This window comes from Apium graveolens, chromosome 5 (genome assembly GCF_009905375.1).
Source record: "Apium graveolens cultivar Ventura chromosome 5, ASM990537v1, whole genome shotgun sequence".
Classification (NCBI taxonomy): Eukaryota; Viridiplantae; Streptophyta; class Magnoliopsida; order Apiales; family Apiaceae; genus Apium; species Apium graveolens.
The window spans coordinates 143,522,231-143,548,750 of NC_133651.1; the positions used below are offsets into that span (position 1 = coordinate 143,522,231).

The 26,520-nt window shown below is 36.9% G+C and overlaps 1 non-coding gene across 1 annotated transcript; it reads right to left on the reverse strand.

The window, feature by feature from the left end:
- Nucleotides 1-3,328: 3,328 nt before the first annotated feature.
- LOC141662393 (small nucleolar RNA R71) lies at nucleotides 3,329-3,435 on the reverse strand. Its single transcript, XR_012550512.1, has one exon. It is a non-coding gene; the product is annotated as a small nucleolar RNA R71 (small nucleolar RNA).
- Between the last annotated feature and the right edge of the window lie 23,085 nt (nucleotides 3,436-26,520).

Here is a 26,520-nt window from a genome sequence, read left to right on the forward strand (position 1 = left end):
TCATCACTATCATCACAATTCATTTCAACATTATCAAATTTGAGGCTTTCCTGGAACCCTTCATCTTGTAGTCCTTCAATCTTCTTATCATCAAATACAACATGTACAGATTCCATAACAATGTTGGTTCTTAGATTATAGACTCTATATGCTTTTCCAACGGCATACCCAACAAAAATACCTTCATCTGCTTTGGCATCAAACTGTCCATGCTGCTCAGTTTGATTCCTTAGAATATACCATTTACAGCCAAAGACATGAAGAAAGTTTAGTGTTGGCTTCCTCTTCTTGAATAATTGATAAGGAGTCATGTATTTTGCTTGATTGACCGAAGAAATATTATGAGTGTAGTATTTACAGCTTCTGCCCAAAAGTAAGTTGATAACTTTGATTCTTTTAGCATTGTCCTTACAGCTTCAATAAGAGATCTGTTATTTCTTTCCACCATTCCATTTTATTGTGGAGTCCTTGCTGCTGAAATCTCATGCATGATTCCATTTTATTCACAAAACAACCTTATTACCGAATTCTTGAACTCAGTTCCATTGTTACTCCTGATTCTTCTAACTTTGAGATCAGGATGATTGTTGACTTTCCTTATATGATTGATAATTATTTCACTAGCTTCATCTTCAGATTTTAGGAAATATGTCCAAGTGAACTTTAAGATATCATCCAAAATCACTAGGCAAAATCTTTTCTTTGAGATTGACAATACATTGACTGGTCCAAACAACTCCATGTGCAATAGTTGTAGTGGTTCTTCAATTGTAGATTCAAGCTTGTTTATGAATGATGCCTTGATATGTTTTACTTTCTAACATGCATTACACTGTCCATCTATGGAGAACTCAATTTAAGGAATGCCCCTTACAAGATATTTCCTGACTAATTCATTCATAGTCTTGAAGTTCAGATAGGACAGCTTCTTGTGCTATAGCTAACTTTCATCTTGACTTGCTATGCTGAAAAGATAAGTAATAGAATTTGCACTTGAAGAGTTGAAGTCAGCTAGATACACATTTCTTTTTCTCACTCCAGTGAGAACCACTTTGTTGTTCTTTTTGTCTGTAAGAACACAGGCTTCTAAATTGAAGGTTACTGAGTTGCCCTTATCCCAAAGCTGGCTGACGCTCTAAAGATTATGTTTGAGTCCATCCACTAGAGATACTTCTTCAATGATAATATTGTCTTTTAAAATCAATCCATATCCCACAGTATACCCTTTGTTGTTATTGAGTGGCATTTATGACACGATATTACGCTCTGTAAAGCTTTGAATTGGTGTATTTGTACTCAAGTTGTTGGTATTTTAATGGGTTTTCTAGTGTTTTTGCATTTTTCAGGCATTATCCAGGTAATCAGGTGAATTAGAATTATTTTGTTGCTAATTTGGTGTTAGGGAGGTGTTGGAATAAAAGCTCTTGGAAAACCGGCTCAAATCAACAAGGAAAAATGAAGAAGTCTGATTTTTATACAGGGAGTCAGCGCGCCCGCGTTGTGATAGCGCGCGGCCGCGCCCAAAGTCCAGAAACTCAGCGCGCCTGCGCCGGTCGAGAAAAGAAATCTTGATTCTATTGGGCTTTGATCCAGAAGACTTCTACTCTGCATGGGGCTGTTATATATACATAAATAAGCTTGTTTTTATAGAGAGACATACGAGAGCACAAGAAGAAGGCCTAAGAAGACCATTTTAGCACAATTCAACCAAGGCGAAGAAGATCTAGTTTTAACTTGTGATTCTTTGTTTAAGTTGTAATGTTGGATGCTAGTTTTCTTATTCTTGAACCTATACTCTTGTTTTGTATTTTGTTTAATATTCATTTATAAAGACTAAGTTTATTATACCATGCTTTCATCGGAACCCACATTGATGATGAGTCCGATTATGGGCTAATCTTAATCGTGGGGTTTTAACAGATTTATTTATGGATTTCTTTAGTTGATTTGTTTCGATGCCTTAGTGTGTGGTGATTGTATGATAACCTAGTACTGGTTGTGCTTATTCGTCTTATGAGTGTCGCCTACTTATAAGATAGTGTGTTAATTCTTAATGAAGTGAAAGTGAATTTAAGGGTTTAGAACTTGCCATGCTAGCACAGGTTCATGTGTTACTATTAAGCATGATACATAAGTAATTTTAACCATCTTACTTACCCTATGTAATCATGATAGATAACTTGTGCATTAAACCGTTATGTTATCAAATTCTATTGACATATAGGGTCTCAATATAATCGGTGTTTATTCATCTTTTATCTCTTTTGTGGATGTCTGGTAGTATGGTATTCGTGTAACAAAAGTTGGCGTTTATCAGTTTAGTGTTATCTAATTAGTGTCATCACGATTACATGCTAAGGTTAAGAACGAAAAGGCTATTGAATGAAGTATTCAATGAAGTTAGGATCCCATATTTGTCATATATATTAATTCAACCATTCTTATTATCTTAGTTATAATTGATAGTTTAGTTCTTAGTTATAAACAATCTCAACTTGTTATTTGTCTTAGCATTGGATAATAACCATATCATTGTTGCATAGGTGCATATATTGAACTTAACCTAAACCAGTCTCTATGGGAACAAATCTGATTTATATCGTATACTACTTGCAAACGTGTATACTTGCTTGAATTTTAGCGCGTGTTTAGAGAATAACAAGTTTTTGGAGCCGCTGTCGGGGACTCGGTGTTAATTTTTAGTTTATGTATTTGTCATCAGTGGTCGTTAAAGTTCATTGACTCAGACATTGTTACTTATCTGTTTCATTGTCTTATTTTAGGTACTCTAGCGAGCGTGTATGCAAATGTGTTCACGGGCTCATAACAGAACTCTGGATCAAGCCGAGGAAGAAGTGGTAGTGATTTGAAGGGAAGTTGTTGAGGACGAAGAGAAGGTAGAAGAAGTAGAGAAAGTCGAGGAACCAGTTTTAGTAGTGATGGGATATCAAAGAGAAATATCTAAGGCTTTGATGGACTATTCTCAGCCTAAGATCAATAATATTCAGTCAAGCATCATCAGGCCAGCCATCTCGGCTAACAGTTTTGAGATCAAGTCAAGCACGATTCAGATGATACATAAGTTCAGTTTGGGGGGGGTTCTCCTACAAAAGACCCCAACATGCACATCAAGTATATTATCGAGATCTGTGACACTTTCAAGTTTAATGGTGTGACTGAAGATGCTATTAAACTGTGACTCTTCCCATTCTCTCTGAGGGATAAAGCTAAGTGCTGGTTACATTCTCTACCACTAGGGTCTATCACTACTTGGGAAGATCTTGCTCAAAAGTTTCTCACTAAATTCTTCCCTATGGCGAAGACTGCTATAATCAGGAATGCTCTTACTCAGTTTGCTCAGCAAATTGGAGAATCTCTATGTGAGGCTTGGGATCGATATAAGGAGATGCTAAGGAAGTGCGCACCCTATGGCATGCCTGATTGGATGATTATAAATTGTTTCTATAATGGATTGGGTGCTACTTCTAGACCCATGCTCGATACAGCATCAGGAGGAGCCTTGTGGGCTAAGAGATACAATGAAGTTTATGAATTAATTGAACTGATGGCTACTAATGCATACCGGAATCTTTCTTAGAGGCTGACTTAGGGAAAAGTAGCAGGAATTCTGAAGTTGGATGCAACAACTGCTATAGCTGCCCAACTTAAGGCTTTGACGATGAAATTGGACACTTTGGCTAATTATGGAGTTAATCAAATCTCTAGTGTCTGTGAGCTTTCTGCTGGTGCCCATGAGACTGATCAGTATGATTTCTAGTGAATCAGCTTAGTTCGTGAGCAACTTTCAGTGATCGCAACAACCTGTGCCAGCTACCTATCATCCTAATAACCACAATCATCCTAATTTCAGGTGGAGCAAAGCTCAGAATGCGGTTCAACAGCCTTATCAGCAGTACCCATCTAAGCAGTACAACCCCCCTAGTTTTCAGCAACTGCAATATGCACCAAGACAGCAACTCCAGCTGCAACAAGCTAATGAAAAATCTGAATTAGAGGAGTTGAAGCTTATGTGCAGAAGCCAAGATGTTTCTTCTATCAAGACCTTGGAAAATCAAATCGGAGAAATTGCCAATGCCTTTCTAAATCGTCAACCTGGCACACTACCTAGTGACACTGAAGTACCAGGAAAGAGGGAAGCTAAGGAGCATGTGAAGGAAATCACTTTGAGGTTTGGGAAGGTTGCGAATGCCGAACAAACTCATGTTTCGAATGAAGAAGCTGGGGCTAAAGAAGAAGTAGAGCAGCAGGAAGCAGAAGTGGACCCAACGAAGATTATTGTTGAGCACACTCCTCCTGAGGGTAATACAGGGGAGAAACAGATCTATCCTCCACCGCCTTTACCTAAGCGGTTGTAGAAGAAAAAGCTGGATAAGCAATTTGAGAAGTTTCTGGAGGTGTTCAAGAAACTTCATATCAACATACCTTTCGCTGAGGCTCTTGAGCAGATGCCTAGTTACACAAAGTTTATGAAGGGTATTCTCTCTCGAAAAGTGAAGCTAGATGATTTAGAGACTATTGCTCTCATGGAGGAATGCAGTGCTGTGCTGCAACTGAAGTTGCCTCCAAAGCTAAAAGATCTTGGAAGCTTCACTATTCCGTGTACTATTGGAAATGTGTCTTTCGATAGATGCTTATGTGACTTGGGAGCTAGCATCAATCTGATGCCTTTGTCAATCTTCAAGATGTTGAACTTGCCTGATCCAAAACTGACTTATATGACCTTGCAATTGGTCGATCGTTTGATTACATATCCTCGAGGTATTATGGAGGATGTCTTGGTCAAGGTTGATAAACTCATCTTCCCTGCTGATTTCGTAATTCTTGATTTCAAGAAGGATAAGAAGATTCCCATAATCTTGGGAAGACCTTTCCTGGCTACTGGCCGAACCTTGATAGATGTGCAGAAGGGTGAGCTTACAATGCGAGTGTTGGATCATGATGTAACTTTTAATTTGTTCAATGCTATGAAATTTCCTATATAAAATGAGGAGTGATTAAAGATGGAGTTGGTTATTCTGTGATTACTTCAGAACTTGATCAATTGCTAAGGCCCGATGCCTTAGAGAAGGCCTTGTTGGGGAATTCAGATAGTGAAGATGACGAAGGTGAAGAGCAATTGTAATATCTGAATGCTTCTCCATGGAAGAGGAAGATTGATATTCCTTTTGAATCTTTTAGAATGGAGGAATTGAACAAAGCTCCTAAATGCCTCAAGCCATTTATTGAGGAAGCTCCTACTCTTGAGCTTAAGCCTTTACCTGAACATTTAAGGTATGCTTTTTTAGGTGAAGCATCTACTCTACCTGTGATTATTGCATCTGACCTTTCAGGTAGCAATAATGAGAAGCTCTTGAGGATTATAAGAGAATTGAAATCAGCAATCGGGTGGACCATAGCAGATATTAAGGGAACCATCCCTTCGTATTGCATGCAAAAAAATTCTTCTAGAGGAAGGTAGCAAGCCTACGGTTGAGCAGCAAAGAAGACTTAATCCAATCATGAAGGAAGTAGTGAAGAAAAAAATTCTTAAGTGGCTGGATGCAGGGATTATCTATCCCATTTCTGACAGTTCTTGGGTGAGTCCAGTTCAGTGTGTACCGAAGAAAGGAGGTATCACGGTTGTTGCTAATGAGAAGAATGAGCTCATTCCTACTCAAATAGTCACGGGATGAAGAGTTTGTATGGACTACAGGAAGCTTAACAAGGCCACTAGGAAGGATCACTTCCCTCTGCCTTTCATTGCACATATGCCCGACATATTGGATGGTCACGAGTACTACTATCTTCTAGATGGCTATTCGGGTTATAATCAGATTTGTATCGATCCAGGAGATCAAGAAAAGACTACCTTCACTTATCCATTTGGTACTTTCGCCTTCAGACGAGTTTCTTTTGGTCTGTGTGGTGCACCAACCATATTTCATAGATGTATGATGTCCATCTTTTCTGATATGATTGGCCAGAATGTGGAGGTATTCATGGATGACTTCTCTGTATTTGGTGATCCTTTTAATGAATGCTTGCAGAATTTTGGACATGTTCTCAAGAGGTGTGTTGAGACCAACTTGGTTCTCAATTGGGAAAAATGTCATTTTATGGTGCGACAGGGTATTATTCTTGGGAACAAGGTCTCTAGTAAAGGTCTTGAGGTGGACAAAGCCAAGGTGGGGGTCATTGAAAATCTTCCTCCACCAATTTCTGTTAAGGGAATTCGCAGTTCCCTTGGTCATGCGGGTTTCTATAGGCATTTCATCAAGGAATTTTCTAAGTTTTCGAAGCTATTATGTAGTTTTCTAGAGAAAGATGTCCCTTTCAAGTTTAATGACGAGTGCATTGCCGCTTTTGAGACACTGAAAAAGAGTTTAATCACGGCACCTATCATAACTGCACCTGACTGGGATGAACCTTTTGAGATGATGTGCAATGCAAGTGACTATGCAGTTGTAGCAGTTCTTTGGCAGAGAAAGAATAACATATTTCATGTGGTCTACTACGCTAGTAAGACCTTGAATGGCGCTCAACTGAATTATACTACTACGGAGAAAAAACTTTTGACTATTGTCTATGGTTTTGAGAAATTTCAATCTTATCTACTTGGGACTAAAGTGACAGTTTTCACTAATCACGCTGCAATTTGTTATCTTTTCTCAAAGAAGGACTCGAAGCCAAGATTGATTAGATGGGTACTTTTGCTTCAAGAATTTAAATTAGAGATCAAGGACAAAAAGGGGACTGAAAATCAAGTCGCTGATCATCTATCTCATTTAGAAAACCCTAATACTACTTCACTGGACAAGACATTGATAAATGAGTCTTTTCCCGATGAGCAGCTGTTTGGAGTGTAAGAGGAAGAACCATGGTTTGCAGACATTGTGAACTACCTTGTGAGTAATATCATGCCTCCCGACTTATCATATGCTCAAAGGAAGAAGTTTCTACATGAAGTGAAGAGGTATATATGGGATGAGCCATATCTTTTTCGACAAGGAGCTCACCAAGTCATCAGGAGATGTATTCCTTACAGCGAAATGGGGGGGATCTTATGAGATTGCCACTCAACGGTTTATGGAGGACACTATGGTGGAGAAAAGACAACAACTCGTATTCTTCAAGTAGGTTTCTTTTGGCCAACCTTGTTTAAAGATGCTCATCAGTTTATTTTAAAATGTGATCGATGTCAACGTGTGGGTAATATTTCTAAGAGGGATGCGATGCCTCTTAATGTGCTTCTCCTGGTTGAAGTATTCGATATTTGGGGAATTGACTTCATGGGGCCATTTGTCTCATCTTGTAACAATCAATACATCTTATTGGCGGTCGATTATGTGTCAAAATGGGTTGAAGTTAAGGCGTTGCCAACGAACGATGCGAAAGTGGTGCTTAATTTTCTTCAAGAGCAGATATTCACAAGGTTTGGAACTCCATGAGTCATAATCAGTGATGAGGGTTTGCATTTTTATAATCGCAGGTTCACTGTTATGATGCAAAGGTATAATATGAATCATCGCATTGCTACGGCTTATCATCCTCAGACAAATGGTCAAGCTGAGGTGTCTAACAGAGAGATTAAGTGCATTTTAGAGAAAGTTATATTTCCATCAAGGAAAGATTGGTCTTTGAAGCTTGATAAAGCTGTTTGGGCGTATAGAACAACATACAAGACTCCATTGGGAATGTTGCCGTTCCAGTTGGTTTATGGTAAGGGGTGTCATTTGCTTGTGGAGCTCGAGCATAAGGCGTATTGGGCTTTGAAGAAGTTGAATCTGGACTTGGATGCAGCTGGAAAGAAGAGGATGCTTCAATTGAATGAACTCGGCGAGTTTTGACTTGAAACTTATGAGAATAATAAAATGTATAAGGAGAAAGTCAAGAGGTGGCACGATAGGGGGCTAGTGCTCAAATCATTTGTGCAGGGATAACAAGTTCTTTTGTTTAACTTTCGTCTCCGTCTTTTTCATGGAAAGTTGAAGTCAAGATGGTCAGGGCCCTTCATAATCAAAACTGTGTTTCCACATGGAGCGGTGAAAATTTTTGAGAATGATCTAGGCCAAGCATTCAAGGTAAATGGTCAGAGGTTGAAGCATTGCTATGGTGACATGGCAAATCGCGAGGTGGTTAGTGTCGTTTTATTGTCCGTTTGATCTCAAAATTCTACATCGAGCTAACGATGTAAAATAAGTGCTTCTTGGGAGGCGATGTAACGCCCCCAAATCCGGGGTCAGGGGATTTGGTCGTCACGATGAAACCTCAATCCAAAATAACCTGTTAAATCAAATAATAAATGCCAGCAGAAGATATTTATCATCTATGACCCCAAATTAATCCAAGATCTTTTAAGGTTACAGTTCTAGAAACAAGATATCCAAATTCCACAAATAAATTTTTCTCACTTTCTTTTAAAACTCTTTTCAATAAATTCCAACTCAAAACTAAACCCACTAGTATAACTTCGAAATGAAGTATACTAGGCCCAAATAAAATACACAACTATATTATAATATAATATAATATAAACAACTTTACACAATAAAACTTACACTAGCCCGCAAACCCTGGATCAACCATCTTCCAAAAGCTTTTTCTTTGCTTCCTCGAATTACGCAGCTAAACAGCGCAAGCTAATCCTCACTGGAGGTTAAATTTAAAAACAGGCAAGTATGAGCGGAAGAAATGCTCAGCAAGATCATTATAGTAAATATAGGGTCGTTTGATATAAAACCGACATCTGCATTAGAGCAGAACATTTTTAAAAATCATAGTTGCTGAATCATAAAATTTTAGTTGAGGAATCCCAGAATTGATTCTTTAATTGTATTCAAAAACCCTTTTATATTTTCCAGCGACGTGCTTCAGCAATACTTTGAATCATAACGAGAATAAAACTCGTAAAACAGTGTTTACGGAAATATCGTAAACCACAATAACATGAAACAATGATTATGGATTGAATCATAAACTTTACTCAAAACCGAACTCTGGAAATTAATACTTATTTTGCTGTCATATCAAATTAGATATCAATACGAACTTTGATGCTCACAACATTCCATACTGAAGTTAACATCAATCATCTATACTAATACCACCTTTGATATTTAACAACAACGTAAGTATCAGCAAAATAAGAAACTGAATCAAAACCACATTTCATCTTTTATCCAAAAATAAAATACTCAATAAATCATTCCTTGTAAGATGTCAAAATCAATATAATAATTTCGATTGGAACCAAATTATGCACTATGCTGTTCCTGATGATCAGTCATGAAACAACACCGGTATCCTGCAGCCATACCGTAAATATAGGTACTACCCGTATCCCGAAGACATACGGTACCTATAGGGCGCCAGAAAAAGGCATAACTAGCCTTGTAAGATATTACACTTCTGTATTGCACTTCCGTATAATAGCTCACGCTGGACCGGTGCCTCGGCCTCTTACGCTACCAGTAACCATCAAATCTCAAAACCTTTTATTGAAAAGGGGTCATAATACTCGACACCCGAAATAATTTTATTCCCCCATTAACTTGGGTAGGAATATTCACAACCAAATCACTTTTCTCAAAATCCAAAACATTTATAAATCCAGTAATTGGATAAGTAAAATCACTTGACTATTCTGAATATAGAATAGCAGATGAGTATTTGCATAAACAGAATTATTTAACTCAGCGATATGTAAAACATTTATCAATTCTAAACTGAGAATAGAAAAAGCAATACTTGCATGATATGATTCAAAATAAATATCACTTGAACAATAAGTGATGATAGAAATACTTGCGTAATAAAATTCGAAATAAACGTCACTTGAATGATAAGTGAAGTCAGGGGTACTTGCCTTTGAGTTTTAGCAATTAGTCATACTCGCAAAGACGCATCTATTCTGACATTCTGACTTAAAACATCACCGTCCTTCTTTTCAACACTTGACTGATATGCTGCTCCTGCGATTGCTAGAAGCCAGATGCCCAATACCATTCCATCTCATTCTTTATCCAACGTCTTGTCCTGATCAACTCGAATGATCCGCATCTATAATTAAAAGATACAACTTTAATTGTCTAATCGATAACCACTCGACGAACTACGCGTCAAAAGCCTATCGTCTACCCATACGATAGCCCACACACAAGGAAAACAGTCAAACACAAGACTTATGACCCACATATACACGTAATTCACATAGCACATAAGCACATAACTCATATATCACATAATTCATATCACATATGACTCAGTTCATCAAAAGGGTCGACTCGATACGTTTAAAACTGAAATCGGGTCAAAAATATGATTTATCGATCAATAATAGACTTGGAATGATTCGTAAAACAAACGACCTTTCAAAACAAAAGGATTTGGGTCTCGAAAGTATTTTTAATGAAAGCAGAATATTTTTATGAGTCTGTACGCGTTCGTTTCGTATTAAACGGACAAACGGTTTATTTAATATGAAATTTTGAACATTTTTCAGAATAAAAACGATCTCCGAATCATTTAATCATAAAATAATAGGGTTCGAACACCCTAAAATAATTTTATAAGAATTATTGAGCTTGGAAAATAATTTAAAATAATATCTTAAAGCTCGAAACTATTTTTCGGAATTTTTAAATCAATACTAAATAATTAAATCTAATTAAATAATCAATTAAAATTAATTAATAACTAATTAAATTAATTAATCAATTAATATTTAAATTAATTGACTAATTAAATAATTAATTATCAACTAAAACTAATTAATTAAATAATTTGGATTTATTTTTGAATTAAAAATAAATTTTCAAAATTAAAATAATAATATTTAGAATTAAAATGCATTTTTCAGAAATTAAAACAGAATTTTTTTGATTTATTTTAAAACAAAATTCCAGAAACAACATTCAGGAAAGGGAATTGGGGAAAAATGGATCAAAGACGGGTTTAAGGACGGGTCACAACCGGGTCGACGAAGAACAACCGACCCGCCGGACTTCCCCCCCCCCAGAATCCGGCGTACCACCGTTTTTCCGGCAAGGTGCGATCTAACTGAAATCTACTGCTTTGCCCCGTTTTTTTCATAGGCTTCGTTCAGTAATATCACAGCAACACAGACCTGGGATCAATCATAAGAGACGAGCATGAAGTCGTCTCCTCCGGCCACAACCTCCATTAAAGCCGATGAGCTTAAGCTCAAAATCCGGCGAAACTCTATTTTCCAGAATACTTAACCAAATTTAACATACTACATACCAAAATAAAGCTTGAGCAATATACAATCTATATACATGATCAAAACAAGCCAAATATTGCTTAATCAAAAAGCCCCAAATTCGGGTATAAACCCTAAATTATGAAATTAATAAATTATACATCGTTTGAATGATTTAATGGCATAAACAGATAGAGTATGAAAATCTGAACATTTTGGTTACTCATACTTCAAATTCTGATATCTGCATCACCCTCAAATTTGGGTTTGATTCTCAGAACTCTCCAAGAACACCAAGAACACATATTCAAAGAATTTTCAGAGAATCAAACCTTAATTTCTACATGATACTGAGCTCTATTTCTGAAGTATAATATACCAAATTGACTAGAAAAACATGCTCTATAACATGGAATCATCAAATCACATCAACAACATCAAAAACAAAAATTCGTAATTTAATTATCAAATAATTCAAATATAAATAATTAAATAAGAAAATTACCATGATTTCTGGAAAGAAACTGATGATTGATTCGGAAAGAAGATTTTGAGAGCTTCGTTTTGATATGCTGCATGCCCGAATCGGAGTTCGATAACGCCTTCGTTCGTGTGTTTGATTCTCGGGAACGTATCAGTTTTCTCGGGTTTTTCTCTGTATTTATGGTGTTTTAACTGGTTGCAAATGAATAAACGGAATAAACGAAATAAGAAATAGGCTATTTATATTTATGGAATATTGGATCGTTCTGGATCGTTTTGAATCATTAAATTAGTTGCTTAGCCGCTAAGTAACTACAAAAACGATACAATTCAATACCAGAATTGGATAATTATCAAAACCGAGCTTTTTATAAAACACTATATACGAGAATAACGTAAAAATATCCTGTCTCTCGAGAATACGGGTTTTATTGATTACCGAAATAACTATCGTATCGAAAATCTTGCGCCGGGCCGCGCACAGGTTAAACCGTAATCCGGATTGAAAAAGTCAAAACACGAAAAATGTCCCGAATTACCAGATTAGGTTAGGAAGGAGTTTTCGGAAGAGTTTCGGGTTGTAAAAACGTAAAAACGATTAAATTTGGACGATTCCCGGCTTTATAAAATAATTTTGGTAATTATTCAGAAAATAATTAATAATTCATAAATCAATATAAAATTATCTAACAGTCCAAAAATTACCAGAAAAATATCACAATTATCTATATTTTATTCTGGACATATAAAAATTCAAATACTCAAATAATATCACATCTAAACACCCAAACATCAATTCCACTTATCAGATAATTCACCAAAATTCACGTAAAATCACATAAATAATTCCAAATAAATATAATAATAATATTGAAAATATGGGATATTACAATCTACCCTCCTTATAAGGATTCCGTCCTCGGAATCAGCAGAAGAAAGCACTAAGGGTTTTCTAACCAACTTTCCGTCACACCGCCTTACTTTGACTTGACCATGATACTCAACTTAACTTGATTGGCACACCTTTGAATATTTGGAATGATAAAATCATGAAATTTCAAAAAGAAAAGAATTTGATACCATAACGGAACCAAAATTTGAATTTGAGAAAAAGTATTGTTGAAATAAAAGAATAACTGAGAGATCAATATGATCAAACGAACTTGGTATTGCGTGTTCAAATTAAGACACTACTAAAGGTTGTTAACCTTCATGTATTCACAATACACACAAGTGATGGCGTCCCATCCAACTCCTATCACACAGACAGGTATACCTTGCGTCCCCTATAGTTAGGGTTGTTCATCTCAGTCAGAATAAAAGAATATCAAAGGAATCCAAAATCAAATGAAAAAAAATGAAAAGATTTCAAAGCTGATATTTCTGAAGAAAATGAAATCCAGAGAACAAAAATTCTGGCACGAAATGAATAAACTGGTGTTAGGGAATATATCCTCTAACAGATACCTCTTTTGAGAGAGGTCAAAAGAAATTATAGAAAGAGAAGGTATTGCCAAAGTCTTAATATTTATCTTGAATTTGAACTCTTCTGTTGACTCGTCATCCGATTCTAGATACTTCTTCATATTCTAAGGATATCGATAATATCCATCATCGTCGAATCGTAGTCTCGGAAGATTCCACAATAGAAATTTGCAGCTTCCCGGAGTTCCATCCAGTTCAGCACAATCATCTCAAACAAATACGCCTTATCTTAACTTATTCGTTGGTACTATATTCAATAGTCCAACAGGAACTCGATATGAGCTCAAACGTCCTCACATAGCTATACACACTCCTACACACTCTCGTTTCTAGTTTACTATAACCTCAGCTCTGATACCAACCTGTAACGCCCCCAAATCCGGGGTCAGGGGATTTGGTCGTCACGATGAAACCTCAATCCAAAATAACCTGTTAAATCAAATAATAAATGCCAGCAGAAGATATTTATCATCTATGACCCCAAATTAATCCAAGATCTTTTAAGGTTACAGTTCTAGAAACAAGATATCCAAATTCCACAAATAAATTTTTCTCACTTTCTTTTAAAACTCTTTTCAATAAATTCCAACTCAAAACTAAACCCACTAGTATAACTTCGAAATGAAGTATACTAGGCCCAAATAAAATACACAACTATATTATAATATAATATAATATAAACAACTTTACACAATAAAACTTACACTAGCCCGCAAACCCTGGATCAACCATCTTCCAAAAGCTTTTTCTTTGCTTCCTCGAATTACGCAGCTAAACAGCGCAAGCTAATCCTCACTGGAGGTTAAATTTAAAAACAGGCAAGTATGAGCGGAAGAAATGCTCAGCAAGATCATTATAGTAAATATAGGGTCGTTTGATATAAAACCGACATCTGCATTAGAGCAGAACATTTTTAAAAATCATAGTTGCTGAATCATAAAATTTTAGTTGAGGAATCCCAGAATTGATTCTTTAATTGTATTCAAAAACCCTTTTATATTTTCCAGCGACGTGCTTCAGCAATACTTTGAATCATAACGAGAATAAAACTCGTAAAACAGTGTTTACGGAAATATCGTAAACCACAATAACATGAAACAATGATTATGGATTGAATCATAAACTTTACTCAAAACCGAACTCTGGAAATTAATACTTATTTTGCTGTCATATCAAATTAGATATCAATACGAACTTTGATGCTCACAACATTCCATACTGAAGTTAACATCAATCATCTATACTAATACCACCTTTGATATTTAACAACAACGTAAGTATCAGCAAAATAAGAAACTGAATCAAAACCACATTTCATCTTTTATCCAAAAATAAAATACTCAATAAATCATTCCTTGTAAGATGTCAAAATCAATATAATAATTTCGATTGGAACCAAATTATGCACTATGCTGTTCCTGATGATCAGTCATGAAACAACACCGGTATCCCGCAGCCATACCGTAAATATAGGTACTACCCGTATCCCGAAGACATACGGTACCTATAGGGCGCCAGAAAAAGGCATAACTAGCCTTGTAAGATATTACACTTCTGTATTGCACTTCCGTATAATAGCTCACGCTGGACCGGTGCCTCGGCCTCTTACGCTACCAGTAACCATCAAATCTCAAAACCTTTTATTGAAAAGGGGTCATAATACTCGACACCCGAAATAATTTTATTCCCCCATTAACTTGGGTAGGAATATTCACAACCAAATCACTTTTCTCAAAATCCAAAACATTTATAAATCCAGTAATTGGATAAGTAAAATCACTTGACTATTCTGAATATAGAATAGCAGATGAGTATTTGCATAAACAGAATTATTTAACTCAGCGATATGTAAAACATTTATCAATTCTAAACTGAGAATAGGAAAAGCAATACTTGCATGATACGATTCAAAATAAATATCACTTGAACAATAAGTGATGATAGAAATACTTGCATAATAAAATTCGAAATAAACGTCACTTGAATGATAAGTGAAGTCAGGGGTACTTGCCTTTGAGTTTTAGCAATTAGTCATACTCGCAAAGACGCATCTATTCTGACATTCTGACTTAAAACATCACCGTCCTTCTTTTCAACACTTGACTGATATGCTGCTCCTGCGATTGCTAGAAGCCAGATGCCCAATACCATTCCATCTCATTCTTTATCCAACGTCTTGTCCTGATCAACTCGAATGATCCGCATCTATAATTAAAAGATACAACTTTAATTGTCTAATCGATAACCACTCGACGAACTACGCGTCAAAAGCCTATCGTCTACCCATACGATAGCCCACACACAAGGAAAACAGTCAAACACAAGACTTATGACCCACATATACACGTAATTCACATAGCACATAAGCACATAACTCATATATCACATAATTCATATCACATATGACTCAGTTCATCAAAAGGGTCGACTCGATACGTTTAAAACTGAAATCGGGTCAAAAATATGATTTATCGATCAATAATAGACTTGGAATGATTCGTAAAACAAACGACCTTTCAAAACAAAAGGATTTGGGTCTCGAAAGTATTTTTAATGAAAGCAGAATATTTTTATGAGTCTGTACGCGTTCGTTTCGTATTAAACGGACAAACGGTTTATTTAATATGAAATTTTGAACATTTTTCGGAATAAAAACGATCTCCGAATCATTTAATCATAAAATAATAGGGTTCGAACACCCTAAAATAATTTTATAAGAATTATTGAGCTTGGAAAATAATTTAAAATAATATCTTAAAGCTCGAAACTATTTTTCGGAATTTTTAAATCAATACTAAATAATTAAATCTAATTAAATAATCAATTAAAATTAATTAATAACTAATTAAATTAATTAATCAATTAATATTTAAATTAATTGACTAATTAAATAATTAATTATCAACTAAAACTAATTAATTAAATAATTTGGATTTATTTTTGAATTAAAAATAAATTTTCAAAATTAAAATAATAATATTTAGAATTAAAATGCATTTTTCAGAAATTAAAACAGAATTTTTTTGATTTATTTTAAAACAAAATTCCAGAAACAACATTCAGGAAAGGGAATTGGGGAAAAATGGATCAAAGACGGGTTTAAGGACGGGTCACAACCGGGTCGACGAAGAACAACCGACCCGCCGGACTTCCCCCCCCAGAATCCGGCGTACCACCGTTTTTCCGGCAAGGTGCGATCTAACTGAAATCTACTGCTTTGCCCCGTTTTTTTCATAGGCTTCGTTCAGTAATATCACAGCAACACAGACCTGGGATCAATCATAAGAGACGAGCATGAAGTCGTCTCCTCCGGCCACAACCTCCATTAAAGCCGATGAGCTTAAGCTCAAAATCCGGCGAAACTCTATTTTCCAGAATACTTAACCAAATTTAACATACTACATACCAAAATAAAGCTTGAGCAATATACAATCTATATACATGATCAAAACAAGCCAAATATTGCTTAATCAAAAAGCCCCAAATTCGGGTATAAACCCTAAATTATGAAATTAATAAATTATACATCGTTTGAATGATTTAATGGCATAAACAGATAGAGTATGAAAATCTGAACATTTTGTTTACTCATACTTCAAATTCTGATATCTGCATCACCCTCAAATTTGGGTTTGATTCTCAGAACTCTCCAAGAACACCAAGAACACATATTCAAAGAATTTTCAGAGAATCAAACCTTAATTTCTACATGATACTGAGCTCTATTTCTGAAGTATAATATACCAAATTGACTAGAAAAACATGCTCTATAACATGGAATCATCAAATCACATCAACAACATCAAAAACAAAAATTCGTAATTTAATTATCAAATAATTCGAATATAAATAATTAAATAAGAAAATTACCATGATTTCTGGAAAGAAACTGATGATTGATTCGGAAAGAAGATTTTGAGAGCTTCGTTTTGATATGCTGCATGCCCGAATCGGAGTTCGATAACGCCTTCGTTCGTGTGTTTGATTCTCGGGAACGTATCAGTTTTCTCGGGTTTTTCTCTGTATTTATGGTGTTTTAACTGGTTGCAAATGAATAAACGGAATAAACGAAATAAGAAATAGGCTATTTATATTTATGGAATATTGGATCGTTCTGGATCGTTTTGGATCATTAAATTAGTTGCTTAGCCGCTAAGTAACTACAAAAACGATACAATTCAATACCAGAATTGGATAATTATCAAAACCGAGCTTTTTATAAAACACTATATACGAGAATAACGTAAAAATATCCCGTCTGTCGAGAATACGGGTTTTATTGATTACCGAAATAACTATCGTATCGAAAATCTTGCGCCGGGCCGCGCACAGGTTAAACCGTAATCCGGATTGAAAAAGTCAAAACACGGAAAATGTCCCGAATTACCAGATTAGGTTAGGAAGGAGTTTTCGGAAGAGTTTCGGGTTGTAAAAACGTAAAAACGATTGAATTTGGACGATTCCCGGCTTTATAAAATAATTTTGGTAATTATTCAGAAAATAATTAATAATTCATAAATCAATATAAAATTATCTAACAGTCCAAAAATTACCAGAAAAATATCACAATTATCTATATTTTATTCTGGACATATAAAAATTCAAATACTCAAATAATATCACATCTAAACACCCAAACATCAATTCCACTTATCAGATAATTCACCAAAATTCACGTAAAATCACATAAATAATTCCAAATAATTATAATAATAATATTGAAAATATGGGATATTACAGGCGACCTAAGTTTGTTATACATTAGTAGGTAGAGGAAGCAAGAAGAAAAAAGAAAAATACAAAAAAATCAGAAAAAGAAAAAAATTCAGGGCCAACTTCAGAAGCTGAGCGCGCTCGCGCTGATCTAGCGCGTGGCCGCGCTGTTTTTCCAGAAGGTGACCGCGCCCACGCTGATCTAGCTCATGGCTACACCGATTTGGCAGAAGGTGATCGCGCCCGTGCTGGTCTAGCGCGCGGCCGTGCCGGGGTCCCGACTCATAAAAAAATAAAAAACAGCAGTCGTGAAGAGAAAATTGGGATTTTTACTACAAAATCAATTTCTACCCAAATTTTACTCTTCCACATCCCAAAATTCCCTCTCCAAATCAAACCCATTATTCCCACGATTCCCATAATCAATTCCCACTTCTATTCCATTTCTAATTCTCTTCTCGCCACCTATATATACATACACTTATACACAAACTTCTCTACTACTTCACAAATTCTCAAACACAAATCTCTCTCAAACACTTATCTTTTATTTTCACTCATTCAATCCCAATGGAACCTAAGAGACAAAGAACTCAAGTAAGCAGCAGCACCACCGATTCTTCATCTACGGGGTGGTGTGAGACCGAGATTTTCGACTCCAGAGGCTAAAACGGAGTACACGAGGCTTCTCTCAAAGCCTATAGCAAATGAGCGAGGTTTTCTGCCTTTAGGAAAGGATGGTAAGTTGTTAGAGATGATTCTGGAAATGGGATGGGTTCCTTTTTGCGAGGCTCCCGCTGCTGTGCCCATGAGTGTTGTGCGAGAGTTCTATGCTAATGCGAAGGAGGAGAAGAACGGCTTCACGATGGTTAGGGAGATGAATATGTAGTATAGTGCTGATGCAATAAGGAGGGTGATTGAGCAGCTTGCGAGGAAGCCCAGTCAGGATACTTGAAATGATAAGACTCCGAAGGACTTCAACTTGGATCTGATCATTGCTACTCTGTATGTGCCTGAGACTCACTAGAATTTCAAGAGGGGCACAACTGATTACTCCACTTTCCCTGCGTCGTGCAAGAACAGGTTTGCACGGGCTTGGAATTATTTTACCGACAACATGCATGAGTTTAATCTAAGTCGGGGCCCCTTCTTTTTCTTTTATATCTTGAGACAGGAGTTCGTTTCCAAGGGGCTGATCTCCCCTTTCATGTGCTAACATCATGCCATCTTCTTATGTGCATGAGATTACGGTGGAGCGTGCTCGTCTGTTGTGGGGTATTCTTTAGGGCGATTATATTGATTTGGGGATGGTTATATATCAGGGGATTTTGAGATTTTTACGAGGAGGTACTACGGGTTCTATACCCTATGCATCTATTGTGACAAAGTTGTGCGTGGAAGTTAGTGTTTATTGGCCCCCACATGAGCAGCTATAGTTTCCCAGTGCTCCAATTGATAGTTCTATGCTGTTGAATATGACTGAGTGTTATGGTGGCAAGCCCGATCCTAAGGGGCTTGATTATTCATATGACCATCTGTCAGGTGGTAGGCAAGCAAATCAGACTTTTGTTGGTGGGACGCAGCAGGAAAGGAAAGCAGCTTGGAGAGCTCAGTTTGGAGAAGAGGCTGGTCCGTCACAGCAGAAGCAGGAGGAGGCAGGAGCTGATGTTGGAGCTGGTTTGAGTACGACGCAGTATAGGCGTCTAGCGTGGAGAATGGATGCGATACATGGCATCCATAGCAGGTTTGCATATGATCTCACCTAGGCACTTGGGACTGCATTCAGAGCCACCGGTGTTCACATCCAGTGGCCAGTATTTGGTGAAGATTTCGTGTATCCACCTCCAGATATGCCTGACACTCCACCCGTTGAGGGTGATGATCCTGATTCGGAATAGGTATGCCTGATTTCTTACTATTACCTTCACTGAGGACAGTGAATATTTTAATTTGGGGGTAGTAATTGAAAGAATATGTTTTGTGTGAGTCGCATATAGTTTGCATATTCATGATAGTTTAGTGCATATAGTTGCATATTTGCCATGTAGTAGTTTTTTTTTGTTTTTTGCAGTTTTTATGATAGTTTATTCATGTAGTTTCATGCATTTGCATAATAACATGACCCCTTAGATAATTTTTCCAATTGATTTGTGATGTTGATGCTAGTGTAGTGATGACGTATTTAGTGATGTTAAGTCTTATTGAGTTGATTTGCATGCTAGAGGATATTGTATTTCACTAAGTCTTATAGGTTGCTTCAATTCTAGATCATGGTCATGGTTTTTTTAGTTGTCGAGGTTTAATCGCTTGTTTATATTTAGAATTTAGGATATTCTCTTAATAATAAATTAACATGGATATTTGAAAATTGGAAAAAATTGGATTTCATTGCTAGTTGTGTGGCTAGGTGTTAAATGGCTAGTAGCCGACTCATATTTATATGAGTAGTCTAGGGTTGAGCCAGATGGAGCGAAACGCACTCGTTCAGAAATTTGAAAAAAAAAAAGAAAAAAAAAGAAAAGAAAAAAAATATTTAAGTGTTATGTAAAATTGATCACGAGTGGGCTTTTTAGTACTCGAGTTATTAAGTTCTTAGGGGACTTTGTGCCTAGTGACCTAAGGCATTTATAGTCTGGGATCCGCTAACCTAATGCTCGCTACATGGGTACTATTGTATAAGTCTTTTGTGGACCTCACTCATTGCACGGTCAAATAAGCATATTTGTGTTATTTTGTTGTGAATAAAAGCGTGAATCCATGTAAACTCCGATATAAGAATTGAAGTGTTATAAGTTATTTTGAGTCTAGATTTTATTCTATTTATAACCTTGCGATTACTTTGATGACTAGTGAGTCATGATTATTGATCTAGTTGCGATAGTATATCTGTAAGCAGTTGCACACATGCACGTCTCTGGTTTGTAGATTGATTTGTGAGGTTTGATTGACCTTTATGCGAATAACTGCATTTTTTTAGATGTTGCTATTGATTGGTTTAATTATTCTATGGGGATCGTTGCATTCATTTAGTTACATTCATGCATTTTTATTTCTTGTTCTTTGAGTCTGTTTATACTTGAGGACAAGCATCGATTCAAGTTTAGGGGTATGTTGAGTGGCATTTATGACACTTTATTATGCTCCGTAAAGCTTTGAATTGGTGTATTTGTACTCAAGTTGGTATTTTAATGTATTTTCTAGTGTTTTTACAATTTCAGGCATTATCCAGGTAATCAGGTGAGTTAGCATTGTTTTGGTGCTAATTTGTTGTTAGGAAGGTGTGGGAATAAAAGCTATTGGAAAACTGGCTCAAATCAGAAAGGAAAAATGAAGAAGTCTGATTTTTATATAGGGAATCAGCGCGCCCGCACTGTGATAGCGCGCAGCCGTGCTCGAAGTCCAGAAAATCAGCGCGCCCACGCTGGTTAAGCGCGCGGCCGCGCCGGGTCGAGAAAAGAAATCCTGATTCTATTGGGCTTTTGATCCAAAAGAAGGCTAACAAGGTAGGGCCCAAGGAAACTTGGCTCCCAAAATCAACTTGATTTGATTTTGATGTGTGCAGGGAAACAGAAAGAATCTTTGGTATTTGGATAGTGGTTGCTCAAGGCACATGACTGGAGATTCTACCCTACTCACATAATTCAAGGAGAGAGCTGGCCAAAATATTACTTTTTGAGATGACAACTATTATTTGCTAAACAGGCGCTAAAATTCACGCAAGTATACACATTCGCTAGTAGTATAAGATCAGATTCATTCCCAAAGAGACTGGTTTAGGTTAAGTTCAATTTATGCACTTATGCAACAATGATATGGTTATTATCCAATGCCAAGACAAATAACAAATTATGATTGTTTATAACTAAGAACTAAACTAACAATTATAACTAAGATAATAAGAATGGTTGAATTAATATATATGACAAACATGGGATCCTCACTTCATTAAATACTTCATTCAATAGCCTTATCGTTCTTAACCTTAGCATGTAACGGTGATGACACTAATCAGACAACACGAAACTACTAAATGCCAACTTCCGTTGCACGAATAATGTACTACCAGACATCCACAAAAGAGATAGAAGCTGAATAGATACCAATTATATTAAGACCCTATATGTCTATAGAATTTGACAATACAATGGCTCAATGCACAAGTTATCTATCATGATTACGTATGGCAAGTAAGATCGTTAAAATTACCTACAAATCATGCATAATGAATACTTGAACATATGCTAGCATGGAAAGTTATAAACCTTTAAATTCACTTTCATTTCATTAAAGATTAGCACGCTATCTTATAAGTTCGCGACGCTCACAAGATGAATAAGCGCAACCAAAACTAGGTTATCATAAAATCACCACACACTACGGCATCGAACAATTTAACTAAAGAAATCCATAAATAAATCCGTTAGAACCCCATGATAACGATTAGCCCATAATCGGACTCATCATCAATGTGGGTTCTGATGAAAGCATGGTATAATAAATGTAGTCTTTATACTGAATAAATAAGAAACCAAGTGCGAAACAAGAGTATAGGTTCACGAATAAGAAAACTAGCATCCAAAGTTACAACTTAGAACAAAGAATCACAAGTATAAACTAGATCTTCTTCGCCTTGGTTGAATTGTACTATACAGTCTTCTTACGCCTTCTCCTTAGCTCTGGTACATCTACTTATGAAAATGACTTTTATTTTTGTATATATAGCAGCCCATGCATAATAGAAGTCCACCAATCAAAATTCCACAAGAATCAGGATCCTGAAATCCCGACCCAGCGCGGGCGCGCGCTTGACCAGTGCGGGCGCGCTGTGTTTCTATTCCTCGGGCGCGGGCGCGCGCTCTGATAGTGCAGGCTCACCGGTCTTCTGGAAAAAACTTCTTTTTCTTCTTTTCTTGCTGCAATGAGTTGGTCTTCATGAGCCTTTATTCTGATACACCATCCTAACACCATATTACCATCAAATCAATGCTAATTCACCCGAATTCTGGATTAATGCCTGAAATGCAAAAACACTACAAAACACATTAAAACACCAATAACTTGAGTACAAACTCACTAATTCAAAGCTTTACGGAGCGTTATAAAGTGTCATAAATGCCACTCAACATACCCCCAAACTTGAATCGATGCTTGTCCTCAAGCATAAACAGACTCAAAGAACAAGAAATAAAAAAAATGCACGAATGCAACTATATGAATGTAATGATCCCCATAGAATAACTAAACCAATCAACAAGCAACATCTCAACAAATGCAGTCATTTGCACAAAGATCAATCAAACCCCACAAATTAACTTACAAACCAGAGACGTGCGTGTGTGCAAATGCTTACAGATATACAATATACCATCACAACTAGATCAATAATCATGACTCACTACTCATAAAAGCAATCGCAAGATTATAAATAAAATAAAAGCTAGACTCAAACTAACTTATAACACTACAATTCTTATATTGGAATTTTATATGGATTCATGCTTTTATTCATAACAAAACAACACAAGTATGGTTATTTGACCGTGCAATGAGTGAGGTCCACAAAAGACTTATACAATAGTACCCATGTAGCGAGCGTTAGGTTAGCGGATCCCAGACTATAAAGCCTTAGGTCACTGGGCACAAAGTCCCCTAAGAACTTAATAACTCGTGTACTAAAGAGCCCACTCGTGATCAATTATACATAACACTTTTTTTTTTTCTTTTTCCCAATTTTTCTTTCTTTTTTTTATTTTTTTCTTTTTATTCGCAAATTTCTGAACGAGTGCATTTCGCTCCATCTCGTTCAACCCTAGACTACTCATATAAATATGAGCCAACTACTAGCCACTTGACATCTAGCTAGAACAACTAGCATTGAAATCCAATTTTCTCAAATTTTAAAAATCCATGTTAATTTATCATTAAGAGAATATCCTAAATTCTAATTATAAACAAGCGATTAAACCTCGACAAACAAATAAACCATGATCATGATCTAACACTCAAACAACCTATAAGACTTAGTGAAATACAATTGTCTCTAACATGCAAATCAATTCGATACGACTTAGCATCACTAAATACGATATCACTATACTAGCATCAATATCACAAATCAATCGGAAAAATCATCTAAGGGATCATGTTATAATACAAATGCATGAAACTATATGAACAACTATCATATAAACTACAAAAAAACAAAAAAAACTACTATATGAAAAAAATGCAACTTTATGCACTAAACTATCATGAATATGTAAACTATATGCGACTCATACAAAACACATACTCCTTAACTACTACCCCCAAACTAAAAATATTCATTGTCCTAAGTGAAGGTAATAGAAAGGAATCAGGCATACCTAATCCGAACCAGGATCATCACCCTCAAGGGGTGGAGTGTCAGGCGTGTCTGGAGGTGGATACACAGAGTCCTCACCGAATACTGGCCACTGGATGTCAACTCCTGTGGCTCTGAAAGCAGTCTCCAATGCTTGGGTGAGATCACGTGCAAACCGACTATGAATGTCATGCATAACATCCATCAACCTAGATAGATGCCTATACTGCGCCATGCCTATACCAACTCCAACATCTGCTCCTGATTCCTCCTGCTCCTGTGATGGACCAACCTCTTCACCTAACTGAGATTTTCAAAGCGGTTCTGCTCATCTGAGCTACCCCAGCAGCTGGCCTCCCACCTTGCAGATGGTCAAAAGAATACCAAAGTCCTCTCAAATCAGGTTTTCCTTCATTCCACTCATGTATTGTAAACAAAGTGGTACTATCAATCAGAGCATTTGGAATCTGGAGCTGCTCGTGTGCTGGCCAATAAACACCAACTGCCACACACAACTTCGTCACAATGGACGCATAGGGTATAGACCCCGCAGTACTCTCTCGCAAAATCTTAATATACCTTGGTGAATAACCATACCAAGGTCCACATAATCTCCCTGAAGAATACCCCACAACAACCGTGCACGCTTCACAGTAACATTATGCACATGAGAAGATGGCATGATGTTAGCACAAATAAAAGCATTCCATGCACGTGCAAACCTGTTCATGCACAATGCCGAAAATGTGGAATAATCAGTTGTGCCCCTCTTGAACTTCCAGTGAGTCTCAGGTACATGCAGAGTAGCAACTATCACATCCAAATCAAAATCCTCCAGAGTCTTCTCATTCCAGATATCCTGCCTGGCCCTCCTCTCAGGATGATCAATCACTCTCCTTATCGTTGTGGCGCTGTACTCCATCGTCATCCCTCTCACCACCGTGAAACCATTCTTCTACGCCTTAGCATTAGCATAAAACTCACGAACCACACTCATGGGCACAACAATGGGTGCCTCACGAAAAGCTACCCAGCTCATCTTCAAACATCTCCAACAACTTACCATCTTTCCCCGATGGCAGAAAACCACGCTCCTTGGCTATAGGCTTCGAGAGAAGACTCGTATACTCAGTCTCAGCCTCGGGAGTTGAAAACTTTGGCCTCACACCACCTGCACTCGAAGAATCAGTGATGTTGCTACTTGCTTGAGTTCGCTGTCTTTTGGGTGCCATTGGGATTGAATAAGAGAGAATAAAAGATAAGTGTTTGAGAGAGAATTGTGTTTTAGAATTTGAGAAGTGATGGAGAAGTTTGTATATAAGTGTGTGTATATATAGGAGGTTGGGAGAGAATTAGATATGGAATAGAGGTGGGAATTGATTATGGGAATAGTGGGAATAATGGGTTTGATTTGGAGTGGGAAATTTGGGATGTGGAAGAGTAAAGTTCGGGTAGAAATTGATTTTTAGAATAAGTCCCCGATTTTCTCTTTTTCCCAGCTGTATATATTTTTTTGGGATTCAGGGGGCAGCGCGGCCGCTCGCTACCTCAGCACGGTCATGCTTTTGTTTTTTCAGTGCGGCTGCCCCGCCAAGCAGCACGGGCGCGCTCTGTTTCTGGAAAAGTGGCGCGGCCGCTCCGCTTCCTCAACGCGGGTGCGTCGTGCTACTGTAGTTGGTCCCGATTTTTTTTTGATTTTTTGTGCTTTTCTCCTTTCTTTATTTTTCCTCTATCTACTAATGTACAACAAACTTGGGTTGCCTCCCAAGAAGTGCTTATTTTATGTCATTAGCTTGACGTAGAAATGAGAGATCAAACAGACAACAAAACGACACTAACCACCTCGCTGTTTTCCGTGTTATCATAGTAATGCTTCAACCTCTGACCATTCACCTTAAATGCTTGGCCCAGATCATTCTCAAAAATCTCCACCGCTCCATGTAGAAACACAGTTTTGATAACAAACGGCCCTGGCCACCATGACTTCAACTTTCCAGGAAAAAGACGGAGACGAGAGTTAAATAAAAGAACTTGTTGCCCCGACATAAATGATTTGAGCACTAGACACCTAACGTGCCACCTCTTCTTTCCAGCTGCATCCAAGTCAAGATTTAACTTCTTCAAAGCCCAATATGCTTTATGCTCTAGCTCCACCGGTAAATGACACCCCTTACCATTAACCAGCTGATACCGTGACATCCCTAGCGAAGTCCTGTACGCTGTTCGATACTCCCACACAGCTTTATCGAGATTTAAATACCAATCTTTTCTCGAT